Here is a 21,331-nt window from a genome sequence, read left to right as displayed (position 1 = left end):
TGGTTTTGAAATTTCTAATTTTCATAAATTTTTGAAACTGTTTTGGTGCATACATGTCAAATATGGAGTATGTTATATGGTGATCTGTAATTCCAGGAAACTCGCTCTGCCCAATTTGCTTTACAATTAAATCTTGTGAACAAACGATTATATCAATTAATGACTTTGACCTCGCTGTCACTCTGGTTGGTTTGGTAATTAATTGCTTCCCGTGAACTTCCTTGATTATACTCTGAAGGAGTCGAGTGCTGCTTTCGTTATTTCTTCTGAAGGAGTCGAGTGCTGCTTTCGTTATTTCTTAACATGTTGATATTCCAGTCGCCTAACACAATGAAGTAATCGTAATTTAAGTATAGGTGTTGGAGAATATCAGCTACGTGGCAGATGTGAGTATATGTGGGTTTATATGCTACCAAAATTCCAACCTTTTCCTATCGATAGTTAATTCGATTACAAGGGACTCTACTCCGATATCATTATTAACAAACCCGTCTAAAAATTTCCATTTAAGCGATTTGGATATGTATAGGCATACACCACCTGTAGATTTGTTTAATCTATCTTGTCGAACTAATGTGTAATTTTCGATCTCTATCATATTATTACTAATGTTCGGTTTTAACCAGCTTTCTGTATATGCTATCAGGTGAAAGTTTAAGTCCGATATTATTTGTCTAAATTCGTCTATGGAATTTAATAAAACTTGAATATATAGATGACATAATTTAAAGCCATTTTCAGATTTATTTATTTCAGCTTCTTTATGTTGTAATTACTGTGGTGGATATTAATGGGAGACTCTTCAAAGTAACTGGAGTGAATTTTGATTGGGAGTGGCGTTACTGCACCATTGACTACATTGGTAGGATCATTTATATTTATTGTTTCCTCCACTGTTGGTCATGGAGTATATATAGTCCCGAGTGTGAATTACATAAGGCAATAGCAATGGAAGTGTGCATACGTATAACACTTAATTTTAAAATACAGGTGCTAGTTTTCATAGTGACTTATTACCTACAATAAAAAAATTAAAATATTTAAAATAAAATGTAAAGAATAAAAAAATTAAAAATAATAAAAATGGAAAAAGAGTATAAAATGAGAGTACTAGCACAAAAGAAAAAAAATGAAATTATTTGTTGATAACTAAAAATGGGAGATCTAAAAATTGGTGAGCTTGCATATATGCTGGCGTGAAATGGAATAGTAGCTGAGGGCTGAGGGTTGTAGGTTGTTTACATTTTACAGTCTATTATGTTACAGGTTCTTGCCCTTCTTTCGCCACCGTTGAGGAATGCAGAGTCTTGCCTGCTTTGTGAGATTCCGCAAGGAATATTCTCCTTCGCTCCCCTCCCCTCTACCTTTGACCAGCCACAGACAGCTGCCCCTACGTCCTTGATGGGGGAAGCGGTTCCAAAAATAGACACACCACCGTTAAGAGGGGAGTTTGGCGAAGCAGGGCAGCGTTATTTTCGGCTGAACTTTGCAATGTCCTCCGAGTCACTAATCCTAACCATGTTTCCGTTGTGTAGGGCAAGTACATTCCCATCGGTCGTCCACACTCTTTCGAATATTTTACTTAGCCTTACCTTGTGCAAAGGATCCAGATTTCAGATTTGTTTTCGTTAGGTTTTTCAGTGATGATGATGCCTGTCCCTGTAGCCTTGAGGTTCTTTTTGTTTTGTAGACCAAGTCTCTCTGGGCGTAGGTGACAAAGCATGCAATGTCGGCCGTGGTTTTCCATCACTTTCTTCACCTGTTTAAGTCGGGAGATTTTCATGTCGAGATCGCTTTTTACTTCATGGATCGCATCCTCCACGGCAGTTTTGATGATGGTGGTCAGCACTGGTTTGATTTCTTTCAGCACTGCATCACTTGCAAAAGCCAGGGCGATGCGTCTGTCGAAGTCTCCAAACTGCTGGTGCAGTTCCTTCGCTATTGCTGTGGAGATGGAGTTTTCAATGCGCTGCCACTCAGCTTTGCTGATTCCCATTTTCCAGGCAATACTGCTCTTAACACTGACAATTTTTACGAGAAAGTAAGTACTGTGACTGCAGTATTCCCTCCTTAGTGCAAGCTCGAGTTGGTTAGACGGACCCTCTTACATGCGGTTCACAGCGGGCGACTCAAGCTGAAAGAGAGAGCTCTTCATGCACGTCCGAACCCTTCCAAGGTTCAGAAGGTCTTTTATTTCACGTGTATTTTCTTCATGTTCAGAATGCAAATTTTCATCGTCACTTTTCTTTTCATTTCCCTCAACACTTTCAGAAAAAGAATTCACGCCTAGCAACAAAAGAAGACTTCAGAGTCATTCCATGCGAAATCAACAGAAATATGTGCAATTTTGAACCCAACCATTTCAGATTTTCATGAAATTGGGTGAACTGAAACTATGCATGGAACTCAGTAACTGAAAAGTTTTGAGTCTCATGCATCTTGTATTTGTCAAATTATTTAAGGTCAAAGTTTGAACAAATTGCACTTTCTGAGCTCATTTAGCTATCCTAAATGTGATGTAACTCTGTGTGGCCTAGGAAGCTCAAATAAAGTTTATTGTGTAGGGAATGGAAGAAACTTTCAAATCATATGTAACAAGCCTACCATTAGACAAGAATAAAATATTGTCCCGTGACCTTGACTTTGACCTTGAAAATCTAAAAACATGCCATCGCCAAAAAATGCGAAAAAAATATATATTTGGCACACTATGCTATACTCTAAAACATAAAAAATCAAGCTGTAAACTATGTGAATTTTAAAAGCTACTAGGGTGAGTCAAAAGTCGCTTAACACCCCCTATAAACGTAAAGGAGTTATGCTGGGTACAACTGATTATAATAGAAACATGTTGGCCCAAGGGGGAACCATAGTTGTGGATGTCAAACGGAGGTCCGCCATATTGTTGGCAGCTATATTGAATTCAACTCAAGCATTTTCAATGGAAAGGTGGTGATGTAATATATCAAATCAGGCTAGAATTTCACGAGAAATGCAGTAGCAAAGGTTTCTCCAACGTATCTTTACCAGAAAGAAAGTAATGAATACATATTCTTCTTTCTGAAAGAAAGCATTAGAATGCCTCTAACGTGTTAGGAACGCATTGAGATCACACTGGCATCTAGGGAGAGCAGTTTACATTCCATTGCAACAATTTTAATGAGCCACATTCTCCAAAGAGTTTAATATTGTGAATGTTTCGCCTTGTAATCAATACCTGGTGGAGGCTCATAGTGGTTCGGATCCCACTTTCAACTGTAGGTCCAGTCCTGATTAGCCGCACTTGCAAAAAGTGGACTTAAAACACCAACTAAAAAAACAACAAAGAAGAACATTGTAAATGGTGTCTCAAACAATTGCAATGGGTTGCTTCGTTTGAAATGAAAAGTCCTTCACAGTGACGAGGATAATTTTATGTTCACATTGAAATTAATGAGAATAATATGCAATACATGTGACATAATATTCTATTCATAATTGGGAAAAGAGAGACGCGGTAGTATATAAATATGGAGAAAAACATCAGAACGTCAGCAGCCGGAATTTTTCAAAAAGTGATGACCAACAGTGAAACCAGGAAACCTAATCCAGTGCACCAAAAAATCTCTTCTGTCCTCTCCGATTTTGGCAAATGGCTGAACATCAATGATGTTTGGTGTCTAAAGTCTGACAAAACAAACCAGTTCGTAATCATGCACAAAGGTGATTACTCCACGAAAGTGATAGACAAACTAAACAGTGACTCGTACAGTGTCATCAAAAAAGACCCCACAGACAGGTACAATAGAATTGTAAAAATGCAGTGAAATCTAGTGCCATACTTAGTGAACAAGACCACAAATTCCTCCTCAATCCCCAGCCTTCACCTGCCATTGCCTATGGCATTCCTAAAACTCATAAACCTGGAATCCCCATGCGACTTATAATAGCTGGCTTCAATTACCCCACAGTCCACCTAACAAACTGGCTAAAAAACAAAATATCTCATTTAAACCACAAACTAACATACGTGTTCCGCAACAGTGCCGAAGCTAAAAATCTGGTAACTTCAATAGTGCAAGCTGACAGTGCAAAATTAGCCAGCATTGATATAGTAGATATGTACAGTTCAATCCCCATAGACCTAGCAGTGCGTTCAGTTGAAAGATGGCTGACAACTAACAGAATCCCGGCCCTAGAGGTACAAGAGATAACCAGGCTATTGGAAGTTTGTCTAAAACACAATTACTTTCAGTTCGAAGATAAATTCTACAACCAATCCGAGGGCCTTGCGATGGGCAACCCACTATCAGCTCCTTTAGCCAACATCGTCATGCACCTGGCTGAAAAAGAGATACTTCACACTCCAGAACTACAACACATCCGATATGGAAGGTATGCAGACGACACAATAGTTGTATACAAAAAGGCAGAAGAACTCAACCTCCTAGTGAACAAGCTAAATAGCATCCACCCCAGGCTCAACTTCACCGTAGAGCATGAAAAACTTGGTAAAATCAACTTCCTGGACATCACCATCAGCCGTGCACTTAACAAATTCACAACCACTGTGTACAGAAAACCGGATGCAGGCAACCAGTACATACATGCTCTCTCTAGCCATCCCCCTAAGCAAAAAGCCAATGTGTGGCTAAACTTTTATCGAAGAGCTTTCTCCTACTGTGGCAAAGAAGAGGATCTACGAGAGGAGATAGCCACCATCACAGAAATAGCCCTGAAACATGGCTACACTGAATCACAACTCTCCACTTGGTGCAGTAAGGCGGAAATACAGGTCAGACACCCTAACCTACCACAATCAACCCATCCACCAGCAGCCCAGCCACAACCAACCCCCAGCAACCAATATAAATGGTTTGCCTTCCCCTACCATCCCACCACTTCCAACCGCATAGCCAAAGCCCTTCTCCCATTTGGCATCAAAGTAGCGCACAAACCCAACTCCAAACTAACTGATAAACTGAACAAGCACAAACGGTACTTCCTCTCCCCCCTTGACAACCCAGGTGTATATGATGCAGAGTGTGAATGCAAGGCTCATTACATCGGCAGGTCCATCAGATCTGTCAATGAAAGAATCCAACAGCACCTAGCAGATGCGAAAAAAGCCCAACCCACTACTGGTCTTGCTAGACATATCAAATACAATAGCCATAAAATTCAAAAGGTTCGAGTCAAACACACTGTCCACACGCTCATAGACACCAAAATCAAGGAAACGCACGCCATAATGCACTTCCCGCACGAACTAAACATCGATAGCGGGCAAGCGCACCACACTTGGATTCCACTACTGCAGCAGTTATCGCCCGGAAATAGCAGACGACGCACCAAGACGGACAGCGCACCTAACAGCGCACCTGACGGCAGCCAGAGAAGTACGAACAAAAGACGCACACCAAGCAACAGCGCAGCAAGTTCCAACGAGGATGGTGGCAGTGGCCACTAAAATTAATCGAAAAAGAAGGAAAAACAGCTTCGCGGATAAAAGTGAGTACTAGTTTCTCCGTATTTATAATATTCTACATTATACAGATCCCAGCCGAATTCCTGGTGCTGGTAATGGTATGGTATGGTCCATGTAGAATGGGATTGATTGGTTCATTTTCAACGAGGGATCCTTAAATGGTGAAGGCTACTTGGATTTGTTAAGTCATCATGTACTTTATCCTTGCTTATGGAATATGGTACTTTTCCAGCATTTTTCAAAAGAACAGTGATATGGTCCAAGTATTAAGCATATGACTACAAGGTTTGGTCTTCACGTCTCGATGACCATACACAGATACATACTGCGTATAATCTTTCTGTATCAGGATTCATTGTACATGAATATTCCAGACATAAGTCCAGTTTCAATTAAATATGTTGTTTGTTCACCGTCTGGTTTTTATCTTGTGCAACTTACACTAACCTGCATTACCATATCCTTCACTCGAATCTATCAATTTGGACAGGATTTGAAGGATTCTAAACATATCGTCAGGATGATTTTATGACTTTATCCGCATGTGATAGTGACAAGTAAGATTGCAAGTGGCAAATCAACAAGATGGTGTCTGACAGGTAACATTTAAGTTTGCTAATTTTATTCATCCTTAAGCAAAAGCAAGTTTCAGTTACACATCGTAAATTTCATACATTTGAGTAATTTCTATCAGTTACTGTAATTTGAAGCTTCAACAGCATGGCTCTCAACATTACATTCGGGGAATTTGTTGAAGAAAATGAAGATATAGAGAATTATTTCATGTATTTGGATCAACTCTGCCTCACCCAGAATGTGGCAAATGAAAGAAAAGCTGCAATTCTATTAGCAGTTATTGGTCCTAAGTATTTCCAAGTACTTCGCAATATTACAGCTCCTGAAATGCCACATAATCTATCATATGCTGTCATTCTCAACAAAATGCTTCAGCACTTCAAGCCCAAAACCAACAAGTTTACAGAGAGGTTCAAGTTTCAAAAAATGCATTCAATCTCAAGGAGAATCAGTTACTCAATTCGCAGTGAGAATCAAACAACAAGCAACCAAATGTGTGTAAAAGCAGTATTTAGTTGAGGCACTTGTTGAACAAATCCTCGATGGTGTACATTCAGGCAGTACTTGAAAAAGATTATTATCTGAAAGTGATCTTTCGTTTACTAAATGTCAAGAGATTGCTTTGCATTGTGAGTTATTAGAATGAGAAGTTAAATTGTTCTTGATTGATTGATTGATTTGCTTTGTTTTACTTCGCTTTCTGTGCAACTTTTGGCTAATTTGCGAACATGGGGATGAGTGATGACATGATGAAATTGATGAATACACACTCACAAACATCCATGCCCATGCTGGGATTCGAACCCGGGACCCCTAAATTATTCTCGAATAAGTACAATGCAGATTCTGTGACTTTTGCCACCAACTCAAGAAATTTGACACGGATCAATCCAGATCGTCACACAGGCCCTTTGACGAGTTCACGCTTTGGCAAAATCAGACAGAACAGTAACTCTGAAACTAAGAAATCAAAAGATACCAGGCAAAATTCTCACTTCCAGTGGAACAACTGCACCAAGAATCACCTACAAGATCTTTGTCCTGCAAGAAACGCAACTTGCAGCTACTGCAAACGACAAGGCCATTGGAATATATGATGTAGAAAGAAGCAGAAAGGTAGAGCTGTTAATAGAACGTCCAATTCAACTTCACACAACACAAATTGCAATAATGGTTTAGATCATGACTTGCCTATGCTCAGCTTCAACCATTTCAACACTGATACTCTCAGTCATCATTCCACACTGGTTACTTCTACTCAACATGTTTTGGAGCAGCAATTCAGTATAATTCTCCAAATCAATAAATGTACTGTTAAATGTGAAGTAGATACTGCTTCTAAATTCCAGCCTATGATTATGAGGTGTAAACAAAGGATACGTACGTGTTACAGCACAAGCATCTGTCAAACTACACTTAGAGAATAGGGATTATACTTTACCTGTTTTTCTCTGTCAGGAGAAACTTTTATATCCATTGATCGATTGTACATGGTTGGACATTATTCAACCATCTTAATAACCCGCAGCGCTACAGCCCGTGAGGGCCTTGGCTTACCTACCGACTGGCGGTCTCCCTCCCACACTGTTCCTCCATCACCTGTTGTAGCGTGGAGATCTTAGACCAGTATTGGAATAGTCGGGGGGTCAGCCCGACGTATCCCCGGCCGTTGTAGGTCTTCTCGACCGGATTACCGCTCACTCACTCGGAGCTCCCCAATTTCCTCACGATGGTGGGTTGCCACCGGTCCTATACGTAGGCCGAATAAATTCCGACCAGAGCCGGATTCGAACCTACGCCGTCCCGCAGCGAACGATCTCAAGACGAGTGAACGCCTTAACCCGCTCGGCTACGGAGGAGGACATTCAACCATCTTGGAGAACATTATTGGTTACCGCTAGTGTTCTTTCAACTAGCACCTTCAATTATACAGGAGGATTTAGGCAAGCACATTGGTATTATTTATAAAAAGTGACTGGCAACAGTGATTACATCGCACCTGCCAAGTAACATCAATTAGTCCATTGGTGACCCAACAATCATATTTTTGCTGTCAATTGTTGATTATCTTGTGAGTTAGAGAGTGTTAAAATTGCTGCGTGATTACACAATTCCACCAGTTGAGACGTACATCTGTGATTCGATTTCTTAACGTAAAAGGTCATAATGCTGCTGAAATTCACCGAGAACTGTCTGAAGTGTAGAGTCCGAGTTGTAATGAGTGAAGGAAAAGTATGGCAAATGAGAAAAAGTTCAAGCAAAACTAAGATGTGCAAAACAAAACCAATGACATGGAATTTTGCACTCAGGAGCTCTTCTTATCCATGACAACCCTAGATCATACACCGTTGCACTCACTATCCAGACGATTGAGATATTCGAATGGGAACTTTTTGATCACTCCTCGTATAATCAGGACCTTGTACCTAGTGACTATCGTTTCTTTCAGCACCTCAACGATTTGAAGAAACTCAAGTGTTGAAAATGGCAATGTTAGATTGGCTGAATTCCCAGGTAGTGAACTTCTATACAGAGGGTGTAAAAAGTTTGTTCTGCGGTAACAAAAGTGCTCGGCAAATGATAGTGAATATGTTGAGAAATGAAGTAGATATGTACGTGTTTGTAACCACTAAAGCAGTGTTACTACACTTCTTTTCTCGTTTCACATAATCAATCAGCCATATCTTTTGAAATGTGCCTTGTAGATTGAAGACCCCAAAACATAATTGTTCCTTTTCCATCTCCAGCTCTTTCATCTGAACAGTCAGATTGCACATATGATCACTTCAGTAACACCATTCCCAACCTACAACAGAAGAGAGTTTTAAGGAGAAGACGACGAAAACAGCGAAGTGAAGTCTTGACATGCAATCCTTACAAGCAAGAACTAGCGGCAAAATAGAAACTGGGTGTAGAGAAGAAAATGAAAACACAGAAGAGACGAAATGAACAAGACATGCAGGATGTTGGAATGACGAAACAAGGAAACACATCAGGCACTTCTACAATGGCAGAAAAGGAGGATGAAGATTGCATACCACCTATGAAGAACACAAAACAGCTGCACTTCATTTTTGATCAGAAAAAAACAACAGAATTCATAACTTGTAGCAATGCATTCAATGAAGAATGGGGTGCAATGTTTCTCTAGCAATGGTTGGGCGTACGTCCGATGTGCACATGAGGAAAACATTTTGTACTTTATTTGTGAACATTGCAAGAACATGCTAAACTGTATGTAAGTGCCTTGCTACTGCATTTTAGGTTCTCGGTATAATTACTTTATGTTTACGACTCATTTATATGCTAACACATAGCCTGTCTAGTACTGGATGACAATTTTTGTTCTTCTTGAAATATTACTCTTTTTTCCTTTCTTTTTTTTCCAATCTTATTTGTACTTTCGTTTCCATTTTTACACAATCATTCCCTGTTCTTAATAAAGGATCTTGAAGTACAAAACTCTTATTTTCAACTTATATTCCGCCTACTCATTTTCTAATTATTGTCAATGAACTTAAGGTGTCTGGTACTGCACGACTTTCATCTATAGCCTATAAAATATAGAAAATGAAGTTAAAAACAATGTTCGATTGATTTAGCTTATTTTACTTCACTTTTCTGTTACTTTTGGCTAATTGTGAAGATGGTGATGAGTGATGACATGATGAATGGACACTGACAAACACCCATGCCCAGGCTGCGATTCTAAACCTGGAACCCCTGGCATCGTAGCTAACCACTCCACCAAGGGGGCAGGCTTAAAAACGATGGATTCAAAAACATAAAAATAAGTAAAAGAACTAACATAAACCCACAAAATAGCTCTCAAAAATAAAACAATTAATATATGACAGAAGTACTTACTAAATATTAAAATGGTCTGCGACCTCTCGCATCCATAGAGCTGACGCAACATCTCCCAGTCATGTTGAAACATGAGGAACAGGCACCACTCAGGAAGACCATCACTAGGACAGGCAACTTATGCTGAAACTTCTGCATTTGTTAAACATTCACCTGCAAAATACCTTCATTATCAAAACATACAAATTTTGATTTACACTCCCAAGATTAAAAAGACATCGCTCAAGATTAACATTTACAACCAATTAAGTCTAATTTTATTCTGAGGACTGAACCTCATGATACTATTTCTATGTTGACATGATTTATTGTTATTGTGCTTTATGGTACAGCATACCTCTTCAGGCAGGCCCAGTCATTACGTATCGCTTGTGAACATAAAAATCACATTTCTTAACTGACGAGAAGGATACATGCATTGTGGCATTTGAAAGTTGGCAGTACATTGGTATCTTAACTGTAATAAAAAAACTACCCATTGTTTTACACAAAGACATACATATTTTGTTTTTTTAATTGAAACACAGAATTTCAAATAACACATTTTAATTTTCACTTTTCTGACTACGATACGAGAAACCCGGGTTCGATCCTCAGCAGAGGAGAACCAGGATATTTTCCACCTGTTCAAGCGGCTCCGGTGCCCACAAAGCATCATATAAAAGTGGGTACCTGGAGAAAACTCTGGTGAGTGAAGGTGGCCAGGGGCATGCTGCTGATCACATCACCCCTACCTTCAGCCATGATCCCCTACATGCCTTCATGGCACGGTATAAAGCACAGGGGAGCACTGTACTTCTTTACCACTTAGACATTCGGTTACCAATGACTTGAGTCATAATGGCACGGAGAAATTATACAAAAATTTTATTTTAAACAATTCCTACACATAACAATGGATTTCTTTTTTCTTTTCAGATGAATGAACACTTTACCATATTGTAAAGAAAAGAAACTTTTATTTCTGGAGAAACAACCATTTCTTTGAACAACTGGAAAAATAACCCACATGTGATAATATGAGTCTATATTTAATTGTAGATACAGTGAATCATATTACGTGACTAGTTTTTTCCTCAACAGGAGGACTGCCCAGTCAAGTCTGGTTCAAGGAAGATGGAACAACAGCATGGTATTAAATTCTGGAAGTATATCTCAATCAGGAGTTCAGAGTTAAACAGACTGGATTTTAATAATCTGGACTAAATTAATAGCCTGCCCCAAACGGTGGCCATATCAGGTTTTGGGCTTTGGTCAAGGGGCGCTCGCAGGTTCAAGTCTCCTGGGAGAAGTATATCAACTTCTCTCCTGAGATTTCGGCCAGTGCATTGGACCAGTGGCCACCCACCATGATGAGGAAATTGGGGAGCTACGAATGAGTAGCATAACTCGGTCATGGAAACCTACAACAACAACTGGATTTGTCATGTTCACCACATATCACTCTGCAACTGGTTGGACCATCTTGCACCTTAATAGGTTGGAGTCAGGCTGACAGTTTGTAGGTAAGACCTGGCCCTCATGGGCATTGCACCATGTATTATGTATAAATAAATAGAGTGGACACTCTGACTCATTGGCACTATGCATGGCACTAACATTTTTTTCTTTTCTTTTAAATTTGCAAATATATTATAAAATGACAAATCAATATCTCTTAGTTTCAAGGCAGAGTACATGTAACTGATGTTACCTCAGGTAACAGCAAAATATGAAGAATTTCAGAAGTTGTTCAAATAAAATAACAAAATAACTTTATTAAATACTTTAACTAACAATGTTGTCATAGAGTAGATATTGCAGACTTACATTTCTTCTGCGAAGCTAAGCAGGAGGCTGTTTAAGCTACCCTAAAGACGTAACAAGAGGAGATGGTGTAAAGCAGAATAATCCAAGCCAAGAGAGAGGGAAGGGTTTGGAGCTAAGAAGGCTGGTATTATGCTTGTTTAGGGGCCCCTGTTACTGTTCAGGTTTGCTGGAACATGCCAGTTTTATCCCACCTGAAATATGACCAATGTTTCTCTGAAGGGACTATATTTATGAATGCATTATAACCTGTTGTCCTTGTGCTATGATTATAACATAGTCCCAAACAGGAATCCTGACTACTATGACCATCTAAAGGTATCAGCTCATGTGGAGAAAGAGTGAACATGTTTTTCTTGCAGCTTCCTTCGCAGCATTGAAGCCAGGCGTTCTAGGTTAGAATGCTGATTGTAGTTCAAGGCTTGTTGCTTCTTGTATTTTGCCGATTCCTCATATATCCTTAACTTAGAATGGCAGAAAACAGATGCAAAATAACCAATTATAAATTGTGTATACTTGCATACAAGAGGTTTCAGAAATATATTCATCTCCAAAGTTAAGGCTTGATTTAGTATATATATTTGAAAATTCATAAAAAACACGACAACCCTAGTGTTGCAAACGGGTGACCCACCTACTGGGCCACAGCTGGACCTCCTCTGGGGCAGCCTGAATGTCATCCACATCAATGCACAAAGCATTCTCGCCCATCTCCTAGATGTCCAAAACATTGGTCAAATAAACGAACACGTGCATGCTCTGCTTGTGTCAGAAACGTGGCTGAAGGAGAGCATTTTGAGTGAGCTGGTGCACCTTCCAGGTTTACGTCTATTCAGTAGAGATAGAATCAGGAAGAGGGGCGGGGAGTGGCAATTTATCTACGCGAGGACATTCCTGTGAAAATCCTTTCATAATTGCCTGGCGACTATGAGCGATCATTCGAATATATAATTATGGAAACCACCGTCTGTCAACAGAAACTCCTCCTTGCCGTAGTCTATCGACCACCTAGCACTCACCTTGAAAACTTCAAAAATTATACCACAACTTTTCTACCGTAATATTTGCATGCAATTGTTTTGAGAGACATGAATGTCAACTTTGTACCAACAGAGAGGAGGCTATACAATTCGCGATACGTTCTCAGCCTTAAATCTCACAATCTGTCACCTAAATCGAACCCACCACATGGCCACTTCAGACTCCTGGCTTGACATCATCCTGGTCTCCAACGAAAATCATGTAACGAGCCACAGCCAAATTCCACTACCTGGGATTTCCCATAACGATGTAATTCATGTACCATATTCGATAAAGATATGAGTCTCACGCTCCCCACCCCCCTTGCCTGACTGACGACATACGTTGGCTTATGGTCATGCAGAACAGAGCTTGCACCAAATACAGAAATGACGTGAGGAACGGTGACCTAGCACACCCAGCTTGGAAAATTATAGAACCCTGAGAAAACGCTGCAATCAGGCATGATGAAATCTGGGACGTGGTCGTGGCTTTCAAACAAGGTGGTAAAATTTTGGAAGCCAAAAAAAAAAAATTACAAAATATGTTTTGTTAAACCACTAAGCTCACAACCACCTCACATCAGCATTGGCTGATGTGCAGAAACAAGAAGCTTTATAATTACAATTTTATCTTAATCAAGTACGTAACATAGCTCCTTTCCCTCTTTATTGCTTCAGTTACGTATGTCCCCCAAAACAACAGATAGATGGAATGATTGGTCAACAAATAAGAACATTTAGAAAATGTCAGAACTTCAATTTTGTGGCAAATTTATTATAACAATCTAATCCCCGTACAATTCGTAACTGTCCCCAAACAACTGACGAATACGTCTTCACAAATATAACTGTACGTAGAAAATAGTAAAACACACATGCATAATAAATAATTCATTTACCATACATAACCTTAAAACAGTACAAAGATAAGCACATATTTAACTAAATTTCTGGCATTTTGCACTGGTTTAGGTGATCGAAAAACCCTATATCCTTTTGTCCGAGATATTCTAGAAATCAAGCTATTGAATTTAGACTGTACTGTGGTTGCATGGAATATAGGAATTAAGTCTCGAAGCACGAAAATGAATTATTTAAACTATTACATAAAATCATAATAAACTAAAACAGACCAGCCATTAACTCAAACCAAAATGAATTATATAAGTATACTTAATATTCCATGTCGAAACCAGCAGTCAAAAGGCACGGTCAAATCCACATGTAGACCCGCGTCCGATCACCTTCGCCAGTGTGCGAAACAAGGAGAAGAGAGCTCCTTTCGTATGTATGCCACAACTGCCACTGCTTTTTCTCTTGGAAGAAAACCTCGCCCGCAGCCGTGGCTTTCTCGTTGAGTTACAATGATCTCCCGCTAGGGGAAGCAGCGTTGCCAGTTTTACCTGACCGATGACGAGACCCGAGCGTCTGGTACACTCTGATGCAAAACTCCTCGTGAATTCAACAAGGAGAATGTGGTGGAGCTTTTAAAATGATAATCGCTATAAGCAAACACCACAAATTGCAATAAAACAAAAGGAACTTGGGCCAAATCTTGCATCTGTCCCTATCCTGGGCAACATCAATCCAATGTTTTCCATCCTTACCAATTTCTGTTAGGTCCATCTCCCCCCCCCCCCCTCCGCCAGAATCTTTCTCTTGCCCTTCCTACAGGTCTCTTACCATCCACTGGCCAAATTAAATGACTTAATAAAGGATATGATGTGAAGGTACTACCCCCTACAGGGAAAGAATTCCTTCCATTTTTTAAACAACATGGGATCTGACTGTGTGCCATGACAAAGGCTTCTTTGCATCCATGAATATATCACATAACACCGAGGACTGGAGACTTTTTATTGATTCCTCCAAGTTCTTTCTTAACCCTTTCGAGGCGGAGCCTCCACATGACAAAAGTGGCCGAAGGAAGGATGATGAATATTTCGGCAAATACATATCTTCGGAATAAATGTTCAATAAACAGGAAACCGAGTAAAAAAAAAAAACAAAAAAAAACACTGAATCTTTTGTCTTTAACCTCCAAGCATCCACCTCACATCTCCCCTCATCGCCAGGTAGACTCTGACGTCATTGTCATGTCGCCAGGCTGATTGTTGTACTGTCGTATTCGCCTTTATATAATTTGGACAATCAGCGACCACTGGCGGGTTCCCCTGATCAATGGGCACCTTTCTGATGATGTCTCTGCGGCCAGTTGTGATGAAAATTTTCCTTGATTATGAGTTTTTCCTTTATTTAAAATTTACTATTTGTATTATTGTTTATTTGCCTTTATATAACTTGGGGCAATCAGCGACGGTTTGCCCAGAATGATAAGCGCTAGCAGATGGGATTCATTTTGAGTTCTTCCATTTATTTTATTTTATAAAATTTACTATTTGTACTATTGTATTCGCCTTTATATTAATTGGGCAATCAGCGACTAGTGGCAGTTTGCCCAGATCGATGGACGCTAGCGGATGGGAGCTAGGCAAATTTTGAAAGAAAAAAAAAATTGAAAGGGTTAAAGCAGTTTTGCTGCATAATGGTAATGTTCTAACTTCAATTTCAGTTTTCCATGTAGTTGACGTTAAGAAAACCTGAGAAAAAATGCAAGATATTTTTCGGTGATGGTGAGAGAACTGCATGGAATACATTTCGACAAGTGTGTCATAGTTTTCTGGGGAACAGGAGAGCAATGAACTTTGAACAACTTGTGGAGAATCTTCTAACGTCATACCAGAAGACTGATTGGGAATTCATAGTATTACTTAATTGCTTTTTTTTCTTAGTGCTTTGCTGTTAGTGGTTCTTACTGTTCAAGGGATTTATTTCAGTAAAGAAAGGGTACTTGATCCTATACAACAGAAAAACATTCTTGTCGAGGATTCAGTAACCCTTTCTTTCAATGCTGCCCGTAGGATTTGTGTGTGTGGTGAGGGAATTGTTTAAAGTAGAGGAAATATAACCCCCAGGCGTAGGGCAGAAAGTTGAAGCATAGAGTTATGATTTCCCCCAGTTAAGAGAATTGTCATAAAGCATCACCAGTACTAAGTTAATTTGCATAGATGCTCAATCTGTCTGCTCTTAATGTATTTATCGGTAAATATTTAAATATACTATTTACTATCACACAAACAGATTTCTTCATTTTTAAAGAAGAAACTACTTACGGTAATAAGTTCCTTTAGCATTGTAAAACATCTGGAACGTGTTTTCTGTCACGTGGGAATGTATCATAGCGGAAATTCATGTTTTTGTTAAAAATTTATGCTCCAATGCACAATAGCCTTTGGCACGTACACCTACGTAGATCATCGCGTGTCGTGCTTGTGTTTTGTCGATGTTCATTGGGTATGCAGTGTTTCCAACCAAAAATACAAACATAGTTAAAATCCATTGAACCATTCACGATAGCCCCAAGAAACATTACGTAGTTACACGAATTTTAACTATGTTTGCCTAACCTAACCTTACATAATGTTTCTTGGGGCTATTGTCAATGGTTCAACAGATTTTAACTATGTTTGTATTTTTTGGGTTAAGAAGGTTGGAAACACTGCATACCGAAAGGGTAAAAATTTACTATTCCTCAAACACATGTAACTTCTTTGTTCATTTTTAACATTCGTACTTGCCTATCTGCTTCGCGGAACATTCTTTAAGGTGTATTCACACTTTTTTCATGAAAGTAATTTCAATTATTCACATTACGAGTACTTCTTTCTTTTCGCTTTTTGGTAACACTTTACTATATGTGAGACAGATTTCTTCAAATTTAGAGGAGAAAGTACTTAAGCGAATCATTTTCTGTAGCGTTGTTGATGTTTGGGAATGTAGTTTTGAACCACTTTAATGTGAATGCATGTGGTTTTCTACGAAAATCTCTTTCTGGTGTGCTATTGCTGCTGCCGCCATTTGCTTTCTGCACGAGAGTACAATGTTCCGTGCGTTAGATACGTAAACACTGTAGTCAGTGTTTCAACCCACGCCGTGTTTTCGCTATAAGATGATGTGTCGTGAAGTTGTTGCCAGGTATGGAAGATGCCATGGAATTTGTAATTCAACACGGAATCTTGAAAAAAGAAGTGGAATGCAGGACATGGAAAGATAAAATTAAAACAATTCCGTGTATTTTCTTTAATCGAGAAAAACCGATGTTGTCCGTATGTGCTAAATTGAACGAAAGAAGTGCTAATGGAACCACCTAACAGGCCTAACCTAACCTAGTAGGCATACCTTGTCCCCGTAATGGTTCGTGGGGATATCATGAATTTTTGGGCTAACGTCAATGGTTTTTTTTTGGCTATCCGTGGATGGTTTTGGGGGCTAACGTCAATGGTTTAATATTTACTCTTTATGTCAAAAATTGAACTTTTTTTGGTGAAAAAAGTTTGTGAAGTGTTTTTAATGTTGTTTTTTTTAAATTGAACAAGCTTGCAACACTGCATGCACACTCCAAATCGAGGTAAAAATTTACTATAGTTCGGACAACTATAATTTCTGTCTGAACTATAGTAAATTAGGACAATGATTTCCAAAATTCTACGATAATTAGTCTTTGTGATAGGAGAAACCATGGTAACGATTAGATAGACGGAGACACATTTCTTGAAATTTACAGGAGAAAAGACGAGAAAGTACTTATGCAATTGAGTTCTTGTGGACTTTCAGAAGCTGCTGAAATTCTTTTTTCGAATCGTGCAACTTATTTGGCCTGTAAGTAAGGTATTTTTCGTCATTCATTCATCTCTGTTGCACGATAGCTCGTGCCACCATTACCGTCGACTACGTGAATCAAATGTTCCGTGCGTTAGATTACGTACCTCCTGTCAGTGCAGCAACCAGCACGTGGTAGTTTTACAAGATGACGTGTGAGCGGGATTTTTTATTTCAATTTAATTTTCTATGTTTGCCTAACCTAACCTTCCGTGAATGGTTTGTGGATTAATAACAATCATTTTTCGGTTAACAACTGTTAGTGTAACAACCACGCGGTAGTTTTACAAGATGACGTGTGAGCGTTCGTTTTTTTTCCAATTCAATTTTCTGTTTGCCTAACCTAACCTTCCATGAATGGTTTGTGGATCAATTTTCGATTAAAAACCTTTTGTGAATAGTTTGTGTGGCATTTATCGGTTCATAAGTTTGGAAACACTTCACATCAGCTGACGATACTGCATATTAGCTGACGATAGACAACGTGAGTCAAGATTTGCCTGCCGAATTAGCAACGAGCAATAAATAATTATAATATTAAAAATAACGCTTTTTTCATGGAAAAAAAAAGTTATCCAAAGTTGAAAAATGTTCCGCTATGCATATGAGGTAAGTAGAAATGAATTTTATTTGAAAATAAACGAGTTAAATGTGTCTCGGGCTTATCTAACTGGTACCAACATTAACATTTCGGTAACCACCAAACGTCTCTAATTCCCTTATTTTCGTATTTTTCACATTGATACTTACATGTTCTGCATTCGTAAGGATTCTTCTATTTCGCGTTTCGTTTTTTGCAGAAAAATAATCTCAATTTTCGAAATATCGAGTATTTTTATTTTGTTCGCTTTTGCTTGCGTTACACGCGATATGGTGGAGAAATCTTGACTAGCGTAGTCTATGATCAGTGGTTATGCAGTGTTGCACCCTTCTTCATAGAAAAATACCTACTTTCGTGTTACTGATTTTGTATTTCTTCCAGGTTCGAAAACTACACGAACCATGCACGGATAGACCCACGAACCATTCATAAATAGCCCCACGAACCATGCACGGCAAGGTTAGGTTAGGTTCTGTTAGGTTAGAAAACATAGTTAAATTTGTTTTTCAAAATTAGAAATTTTTTTCGGGTTCGAAAACCCCACGAACCATTCGTAAATAGCCACACAAACCTTTCACGGATAGCCCCACGAACCATTCATAAATAGCCCCCACAAACCATTCACGGATAGCCCCCACAAACCATTCACGGATAGCCCCACGAACCATTCACGGATAGCCACACGAACCATTCATAAATAGCCCCATGAACCATTCATGGATAGCCCCACGAACCATTCATAAATAGCCCCACGAACCATGCACGGCAAGGTTAGGTTAGGTTCTGTTAGGTTAGGAAACATAGTTAGATCTGTTTTTCAAAATTAGAAATTTTTTTCGGGTTCGAAAACCCCACGAACCATGCACGGATAGCCCCACGAACCATGCACGGATAGCCCCATGAACCATTCATAAATAGCCCCACGAACCATTCACGGATAGCCGCACGAACCATTCACGGATAGCCCCACGAACCATTCACGGATAGCCCCACGAACCATTCATAAATAGCCCCACGAACCATTCACGGATAGCCCCACGAACCATTCATAAATAGCCCCAGGAACCATTCACGGATAGCCCCACGAACCATTCATAAATAGCCCCACGAACCATTCACGGATAGCCCCACGAACCATTCATAAATAGCCCCACGAACCATTCACGGATAGCTCCACGAACCATTCATAAATATCCCCACGAACCATTCATAAATAGCCTTAGAGATACTGGGCGAAAGGGGGAGGGGTTATAACCCCCATCAACCTCACATTGAGCACGTCATGTTGTCGCAAGTTCATAATCAGAAATGATGAACAGTAGCCCACGTGGTAAAAATTTACTATCCTTCGGACACCTCTAATTTTTTCGTTTCGTCAATTTTTGACATTCGTACTTACGTATCTGCTTCGCGGAACATTCCTGAAGGTGTATCAACGTTGTTTTGATGAAATTTGAACTGTTTCCTAACCTAACAGAACTAACCTAACCACGCGCCAATGGTTCATGGGGCTAGCGCCAATGTGTCGTGGGGCTAACGTCAATGGTTCGCAATTATTTCCAATTTCTAGATCCTGATACTAACACGACACCAAATTTTAACTATGTTTCCTAACCTAACAGAACTAACCTATCCACGTGCCAATGGTTCGTGGGGCTAGCTATTCTCCGTCGGAGAATTAATTTTCAACGAACAACATGAATTTCAGCTACGAAACATTCCCACATCACACAAAACACTTTCCCGATGTTCGACAATGCTACAGGAACTTATTACGGTAAGTAGTTTCGGTAAACATGCGATAACGCCCGGACACCTTTCACTAATTTATTTCCTTAATTTTACCACTGGTACTTACCTATTTTGCCTTGCGGGACATCCTTTAAGGTGAAGTTATGCCTTTTTCCATAAAATAGTGTCAACTTTTCATATTATGATTGATTATTTGTCTTACTTGTTCCGCTTCTGTAATACACAATATGGCGTGCACTTGTCACGGATCATCACGCGTCCTGCTTGTGTATTGTCGATTTGGAGTGGGTATGCAGTGTTTCAACCTTCTTCACCGAAAAATACCTAATTTCGTGTTTATTATGACATCACAAATCATTGACGGATAGCCCCAGAAAACCATTCACGATAGCCCCACAAACCATTGACGGATAGCCCCAAAAATCATTCACGATAGCCCCAAAAACCATTCACGATGGCCCCAAAAACCATTTCCGGCAGGGTTAGGTTAGGCTGGGTTGGGTTAGGTAAGCATAGTTAAAAATAATTCTCGTAAGAAAAAGGCACGTTTGGAAACACTGCAGAGATCGCGTGACTTTCAACGCTCTATCCATCTGCACGCACACAATGGACACAACGGCATAATGTGGCAGGCAATGCCAAATTCTTACGTAAAAAGTGATTAATTCTTGTTCGGTAGCATTCAGAAACGAAGTGTTTACTTTCCGTGAAAGAAAATATCTCCAAGAACGTCTAGAATGCTAGAGAAACTCATTTCAGTAAGTACTTTCTCCAGTAAATTTGAAGAAATCCGTCCGGACGATATCGCATATTTACCGTAGTTTCTTCTGTAATAATAAATAAATGTGTCCGAAGGATGGTAAACTAGTACCGAAAAGGTTACCAAAAAAACTTGTGTAATTGCTATGGATAGCGTACGTGAGAGCTCTAAATATTACATAGCTTTCTGTAGTAAAATTAGAAGTATCAGATGGTAGACAGAATTGTTTGGTTATGAATGATATAAGCACAGCCTACACTTCGGTGCTAACTTAACGGACGTTACACCTTGGTGGTTTTTAGATTCATCTGAATACATAAAATGTGAGATAGCCACATCTCCTTTATACATGACATGTCGTCCTAGGTCCGTGAAATGAATGATACATTGTGTATGTAAAGGTCTATCTATATCTAGTTGAAAAATCACATTACTTACCATTGTTACTTGATTGAATCGGAAACCATGTTACAGATTAATAAGACCGCTTACTTCCTATCTCTCCTTTGTAATCTGTGCGTATACCAAACCGACGGCCCTTTCGTAACGTAAAGCGTTGTCATAGCTTTTTTTTTTTTTTTTTTTTTTTTTTTTTTTTTTTTTTTTTTATGGCCCTAAGTGGGTCCAGAAAGTCTGCAGTTTACATAACCTGCATCTTGTACATTTGACTCATTAACAGGTAACGCTAGTATTTTATTAACAACAATAAGGGGGGTGACAATCATAATTTTCATTTTTCCCTCTGCAACTGTCGCGAGAGG

The 21,331-nt window shown here is 39.3% G+C and overlaps 1 protein-coding gene across 1 annotated transcript in view; it reads right to left on the bottom strand.

Moving 5' to 3' along the window:
- Positions 1 to 21,104, bottom strand: part of LOC145997236 (uncharacterized) — a 130,855-nt gene extending 109,751 nt beyond the window's left edge. The window contains exons 1-2 of the mRNA XM_083134057.1: positions 21,009 to 21,104; positions 9,911 to 10,063 (exon numbers count right to left, since the gene is read on the bottom strand). The gene's annotated coding sequence lies outside the window, so the exon portion shown is untranslated. The remainder of the gene's footprint in view (positions 1 to 9,910; positions 10,064 to 21,008) is intronic.
- Positions 21,105 to 21,331: the final 227 nt, after the last annotated feature.

This window comes from Lepisma saccharinum, chromosome 13 (genome assembly GCF_977018435.1).
Source record: "Lepisma saccharinum chromosome 13, izLepSacc3.1, whole genome shotgun sequence".
NCBI classification, from domain to species: Eukaryota; Metazoa; Arthropoda; class Insecta; order Zygentoma; family Lepismatidae; genus Lepisma; species Lepisma saccharinum.
This window is presented reverse-complemented; position numbering and strand designations above follow the sequence as displayed.